Source organism: Fukomys damarensis, unplaced genomic scaffold (assembly GCF_012274545.1).
Source record: "Fukomys damarensis isolate Sample0158 unplaced genomic scaffold, DMR_v1.0_HiC HiC_scaffold_36, whole genome shotgun sequence".
Classification (NCBI taxonomy): domain Eukaryota; kingdom Metazoa; phylum Chordata; class Mammalia; order Rodentia; family Bathyergidae; genus Fukomys; species Fukomys damarensis.
In genome coordinates this window covers 44,730,413-44,737,271 of record NW_022900948.1, presented here as the reverse complement: position 1 = coordinate 44,737,271, position 6,859 = coordinate 44,730,413, and the positions used below count along the sequence as shown (strand labels likewise).

At 60.7% G+C, this 6,859-nt stretch overlaps 1 protein-coding gene across 4 annotated transcripts in view; it reads right to left on the bottom strand.

Moving 5' to 3' along the window:
- Positions 1-6,859, bottom strand: part of Ncs1 (neuronal calcium sensor 1) — a 29,781-nt gene that overhangs the window by 21,644 nt on the left and 1,278 nt on the right. Inside the window, exon 1 of one of the 4 annotated variants that reach the window (XR_780888.1) lies at positions 6,686-6,703. The exons of 2 other annotated variants lie outside the window; for them this stretch is intronic. The gene's annotated coding sequence lies outside the window, so the exon portion shown is untranslated. Of the gene's footprint in view, positions 1-911; positions 2,292-6,685; positions 6,704-6,859 lie in introns of those variants that run through there. One more of the 4 variants, XR_780887.2, reaches the window with a different exon arrangement.

Genomic DNA, 6,859 nt, shown 5'->3' with positions numbered 1-6,859 from the left:
TCAGGGAGGCACAGGCAAGGGCTGGAGGTTAAACCGCCTCTGTGTGGCCGGAGGCCCAGTTCGGAGGTCACCCACCTATCCTGGCAGCAAGCCCCCAAGACTGTTTTCCCAGTTCACATATGAAGCCTCCAGGAGGCAGAGAAGGAATTCAAAGCCCGGGATGGGTGTGGAACTTTTGCCAACATTTTCCCTGAACCCAGCCACCATCTGCCCATTTTATAGGTGGGCTAAAGGGACCCGGTGGAAAAGGGAGGGTCTGAGGTCTAGGCCTTGATAAGAGCTGGAGCTGGATTTGAACCCAGGCCTGGTGGGGCTACGAGCAGGAGCAGCCAACCCCAGCAGGCCAGACGTCCTGCGTCCACCCCTCCCTCAGATCCAGAGGTTCCAGCCAGGATGCACCCAGAGCCACAGATGCAGCCACAGATCTGACTCCAAATCCTGACTCTTCCTCGTCCCCAGAGCAGCTTTTGAGATCAGAAAGAAAAAAGAGGGACCACCTCATGTCCCCCAGAGGCTGAGGCAGGGCGGCCATGGCCCCAAGACCGGAGAGAGAGGTAAAGAGCCGGCCGTGCAGCTCCTGCCTGGTTAAACATTCCTCAGAGCCGCCTGGAATCCAGAGCACGAGGGCGACGCTTCCGGGGCTGGCATCCAGTGCGGCCACAGAGGCCGGAAGACAGGCAGCCGCCAGGGTCCCTCCATCACTGGCCCCTCTGTGGCTGTGTCCGGGCACCCACAAACTCAGTCTCTGCCTGGTGCCCGGGGGCCTGGCATAAGTGGGTGCTGGTCAGCACGGGGCTCCTCAGGGGACCCCACCTGGGCCTCAGGCTGTGCCTCACCACCAGGCCCCAGGTGCAGGTGCCCCAAGAGCGGGGACAGTGCCAACAGTGAAATGGGGCGCTGCCCGGACTCACAGCGGGAGATGTGGGCACGTCGCTGCCCATGGTCAGCACTGGGGCCTCGGAGGAGATGGATGCGGGGGCAGGGACAGGAGCACCGACCCACAGGCTCCTGTCATTGCTTCCTGGACACTTCCTCCTGTGTGTCTCTATCTCCGTGTCCCCAAGAGCCCCTTGCGCTCATAGGTGGGGCGCGGAGCTGCCTCGCTTGAGGGGCGGGGCCTGGCTGGGAGTGGCGGGTCAGTGGGCGTGGTCTGGAAGGCTCCTCCCCCGGCTCGCTGCTTCCTGTCTGCCCTGCGCTGAGAGGCTCTGCACTTCCGGCCCTTCCACCATGCCTGCCGTTCCCTCGGGTGTTAGGTCCTGGCTGCCTCGCACTCCCCAAGGCCTCAGCCCCGCCTCCTTCCTGAAGGAAGCCAAGGCAGAAGTTGCCCATAGTGCGCCCAGGAGACACAACATCTGGAAGCAGCAGAGCCCTGCCTTTACAGCTGTCAGCATCTACCCATTGTCCGGCCACACCCACCCCAGGAACCCAGGAGCGGTGGCTGGGATGCCTCCCGGGACGGGGTGCTCACCACCTACACAGGCAACTCTAAGGTCGCGGGACTCAGAGACCACAGCAGGAAGACTCGGGTGGGAAGGCTGTGGCTTTGCTGGCACAAAGACCTGACCCAGGCCCAGGCCTGGAAATCCCTACACTTCTTTCTCTTTGTCTCCAACGTGGGCCCAGGAGTGGGCACTGTGGCCGCCAGCACCTGTACTCCTGGCCCGAGAACTTGGTAACAGAACTCATCACAACCCACGGGAAGCTGGGCTCCCAGGGCCCACCAGGGCCACGGCAGGAGGGGGACACAGAAGCGGCAGCCACATCACCAATGCGGCCGAGCCCCCTCCTTCTGATCCGGTTCCCCGCCTGGCTGTGTCTCCTCCCAGCGCCCCCCGCCCCCGGGCACAGCTACATTTACAACCTGCACGCGTGTGCGCGGCTCACCCACTCCCAACATGCGCCGTGACCCCGTCACTCACGCTCACAGCGTGCACACGAGTCGGGGCTCACACACGTGACCACAGCGCCCACCCTGCCGGCAACATCCCCGAGCGCTTGCCCTCCCCGGGCCCTGGGGTCCACGGTGCAGGCTCTGGGGCTGGCAGGACAGGGCTCGAAGCCACAGGCAGCACCCTGCCTGGCCTCGTCCGTCAAGCAGAGACGCACGGGGCTCCCAGGAGGAGTCAGTGACAAATGCCAGGAGCACAAGGCGAGGGCCTGGGCCAGAGGAGATGAAAGTAATACGCAGACTCTGAGGTCACCGCGGTGGCCACCACCATGCTGGGACTGAAGCCCTGGGAGGCTGCACCTGCCTGTGCACATACATTGGAAGCCTGGCTGGGCGTGGTGGTGCACACCTGTCATCCCCGCACTCGGGAGGCCGAGGCAGGAGGATCGCCAGTTCGAGGCCAGCCTGAGCTACACAGTGAGAACTTGTCTCAAAAAAAAGTCAGAAGCCCGGAATTCTGAAGCTGGCCCTTCCTCCCCGCTCTTCATACCGGGGTAGCTGACGCAGAAGGATCGAGCAGTGACCTGGCCAGGGAATGTGGACACCGGTCCGTGTTCGTGCTCCCAGGACAGCCCAGCAGAATGGCCAAGGACTCCCACCCCACTGTGCGGCCGCCTTCCTGGGAAAGCATCTAGCGAGCACTTACTATGTGCCTGCCCATGCCCGCCTCAGGAGGCCCCGCGGTCCAGCCCGTCTCACGGTGAGGTCCCCGTGGATCCCATCCTGCCACCTGCTCTCCCTGAGATCCCTGCAACCTACACTGTCCCCTCCCTGGCGAGCAAACGTCCCGGCTGCTATGCACGCCGTCCTACCCCGTGTGACAGACTCAGTGCTCTGTCCTATCTGTCCGTAAAGTGAGGGTGTTTAATTTCCTGACCCCGAGTCTCCGCCAGCACCTCAATGCCAGGGTTCCGTTTAGCAGTAATCAGGGAAATGAACTTGAAACAGTGACTTCCACCTCTCTAGCCCGTGATGATGGCACCGACGAAGAAAACAAGAAGGCATGGGGCCGGTGAGGATGCAAGTGAGCAGGCCCTCTCCTCCACTTCGGCTGCAGAGGTAAATCGGAACAATCTCCTGGAGGGCAGTTTACACTTCTTAGTCAAAAGCTTTTGAAAATGGCCCCAGCTTTTAACACAGAGCCCCATTTTGGTTTCTTATATTTAAAGAGAAACACCTGCAGAGATTCTGTACAGAGAAGCCTGTCACAGCACTGTTGAGGGGAAGAAGGAACCTGGCTGTCCAATGACCAGCAGTCACTAAGATTTGACTGGGTGTGGTGACCCACTCAGGAGGCTGAGGCAGGAGGGTTGCTGTGAGTTCAAGCCCAGCCTGAACTATGAATATAGTGAGACGCTGTTTCAAGACAAGCAAACAAAAAATTACATTTCTGTGATGTACAGCTTAAAAAAAAATGTTTTAGAAGAATGGTTGATGACAAGGACAGATATTCCCATCGGGTTTTTTGTTGCTGTTTTTTTGTTTTGTTTGTTTTTTGAGACAGCATCTCACTGTGTAGAGTTGAGACTGACCTGGAACTCACTATGTAGCCCAGGGTGGTCTCGAACTCACAGCGATCCTCCTGCCTCAGTTTCCCAAGTGCTGGGATTACAGGCGTGCGCCACCAGGCCTGGCCCCATCAGGTTTTTTAAAGCTGGAAAAAGAAAAGTAGATAAAAAGTACATAATCCCAAGTTTACAAGATAATGAAAGTTACCGTGAGTCTCCCTCCTAGTACACCCGGAGTCTGTCCTTCCTGTCACCCCGGTCCATTACTGTGATTACCTGTAGGTTCTATTACTGTCCCCTGCCATTTGCTCTTTGCATCCTGGCCAAGAATGATCTTTCCAAACCCAAGTCACCGGGGCCTGCTGTCTCCCTACCGGAGAGCCCAGCCACTGGGAGGCATCCCAAAGGGGCTTCAGTGACACGGCCCAGACCCCTCCCAGCCACATGCCCCACAGCCCACACTCTGCAGTTGGCTTGGTCCCAGTCCCGGAGAAGGCTGTCACCGGACACAGCAGGATGTCAGAAGCTGGGTGCCAGGGAGCAGGACCAGGCCATGGGGGCAGCTGGGCTCTGCCGCCAGGCCCGAGGGTCCCTCTGATGGAGAAGACGGCTGCTAGGAGAGGCTGGAAGGTCCCTCAGAGCCAGGCACCGTGCCAGACCCGTCTAATACTGAGTGTGGTGGTGGAGGCTGGGAGGCTGAGGCAGGAGGATGAGAAGCTCCAGCTCAGCCTGGACAACTTAGTGAGACCCTGTCTCAAAATAAAAACTAAAGAGGGACAGGGTACAGCTCAGTGCTACAGCACTTGTCTAGCCTGTTTGAGGATTTGGGTTCCACACCCAACACTGCAAGGGGAAAAAAACACAAAAGACCCTTCCACTGCCCTCAGTCTCCCCAAATTCCAACACCTCCCATGTAGCCCAGCTTCTAGAGGAAGAGGCGGGACAGGATCGGAACCCCAGAGCAGAGATGGTGACTGACGTGCCCCAGGCTATGGAGCAGGCCCTGCCTTCCTGGGGTCCTTCTAGCTCCTGGGTGGCTCATGCTGCCAGCCTGACAAGTCCTCATCCAGCAGGAAGGATCCTGCCAAGTCTCAGGGTAGCCCTGACCTGAGTGACCCAAAAGCCTCCCAGCGACACCAGCATCGCTGTTCCTCTGGCTCCTGCTCCGGGCGCCTGGCATAAGCTGCTGCGAGCCAGGCACCGTCCTAGGCATCCGGGCAGCAGTAGAAGAGGCTCAAGGTTGGCCAGCAAGGTCAAGGAGGAGTGACCGAGAGTGACAAGGAGGAAGTGACCACCTAAGTCCTGGGCGGAGCACCCCGGGGACCATCTGCCGCCTGGCAGGAAGAGCCAGGCCACGGGAGGCTGAGGCCTCCATCCTGGCTTTAGGAGCCTGACAGACAGGGCTCCGAAACAACCCTGTAATGTAACAACTGCTGCGAGCAGCAGGCCCAAAGCAGGGCACATTACTCTGTGCACTGCTCACATCCCAGTCCAGCAGGCCTGTTTTTCAGATGGGGACAGTGAGGCCCCTAGGAGAGAGGGCTGGCCTGTCCCCCAGCCTAGGCACAAGGGGATGCAACAGCCTCACCTCCAAGCTGCAAGAGACTGAGCCAGCCCGACCTCAAAGAAACCTGGCAAGTCTGGCCACCGTACTGCAAGACCCGGCAGCAAGAGGCCCCGCTCCTCCACTGCGCCTGCCTCCGCCCCCTGCTGTTCCGGGCAGGAGCTGCACCGGGCAGGCTGGGGAGCCGGAGGGCACTGATGTCTGAATCAGATGTGCAGAAGAGAAAAGAAACAGCTCCAGGGTGTTCAGGCTGAATGCGGATGTGTCCAGGGAGGGCCCCACAGCGGGAGCCCCTGCCTTCCCTCACCCTGTTCACCACTGAGTGCGGTGCGGCACCTCCTGAGGCACCGACATCTGGGAGCGAGGGGCACCCAGGCACCTTGGGACTTAACAAGCTGTCCAGACCCTTGAGAGCCCTTGACCCCGCCCATGGAGCCCCCAGAACAAAGGGCATAGGGCAGGTGGCACCACTGCCCACCAGAAGGAAGGCCACGTGGGCCCTCTCCACACATCCTGCCGGCGGGCTGTTCGTGCAGCACCAGGGCGCAGCCCTACTGAGCAGGAACACGGAGACAGCAGCCCACCTCGAAGACAGTTCCTGGGTAGGAGAAAGGGGAAGAGGGAAGGGTAGGACAAAGGAAATGCGGGAAAAGAAAAAAAATGAGAAAAGGAAAAAATGGAAACAAAGTCTTTGTAAACAGGGGAAGGTGGAGGGGGTGAAGGGAGGGCAGGGGTACAAGGGAAAGAGAGAACCAAGACCTGTCGTGTAAAGGTACAAGATCCCAATGACAAATGTAACTGTACTGTATCCCTAAAAAGTACCAATAAACTCTATAAAAAAGAAAAAAAAAAAAAGCAGCCCGGCCCAGCACGCAGTTTAAAACGGACTTGGTCAGCCCCAGGGAGCCAAACCAGGGGCCCCTCCCCAGGCCCCTCCGCACTCAGAATGAACCATCGCTGGCTTACAGCAGGTAGGCGGGGAGGGGGACGAGGACAGGACGTGGCGGGGCCCTCGGGGCGAGCTCTGAGGTCCCCCTTGGGCACAGCTTTGGAGCAACGCTTCTCTGTGCAGGCTCCGGCCTGCCGCTGTGCCCCCCGCCTCAGTTTCCTCATAGGAAACGTAGATTGCAACTCTCCCCAGCACGGGTAGGGTCGCTGCGGAGTGGACCGCTGCCAGCGCAGGAGCTGGGCGCAGACACGGTGATGACCAGGACACCTGGCCCCGCCCCACACCGCCCTGGCTGTCCGGTCCGGAGAGCCCAGGCACCCTCCCGCCCACAGCCCGCCTGCTGACAGCTGAGTACCACTTCTGGGCTGAGCTTACGAAAGGGCCCAGAGCGTCTCACAGCACGGAAGCTGAAGAAAAGGCCACCCAGCCACCCGGCTGGCCAGTCCACCAGCACCTGCGCGGTCGGGAAGCCCCGCCTGGTTCTGAGCACAGGCGGGTGAGCGGCCCGGCCCGCCAGGCTGCAGATGTGCTGCGAGGCCGGCGGCGTGGGGGCGGGGAGCAGCCTGCCGGGGTCCTTGTCCACGGCACCCCCACCCCGGCGGTGCAGGGGGCCCAGGGCCGCTGTCCCTTCCAGGTCAAACAGCCAGGCCTCCGTCGTCCCCGCCAGGGCCACGCACCCCCACCCCTGAAGAAAGCGGTGCTCAGGACTCAGTGACCTTAGCCTCTGGCGCGGGCCCCTCTGGAGAGGATGCAGGGCGGGGAAGGCAGGGTGCGAGCTGGGAAGTGGGCGGGTGGGCAGGGACCCACTGAGACCGACCCACGAGGGTCAGCGCCAGCCTTCCCGGGGCTGCCGTAGGGGGTTCCACGGCGGAGCCCACCTGTCGGCCTCC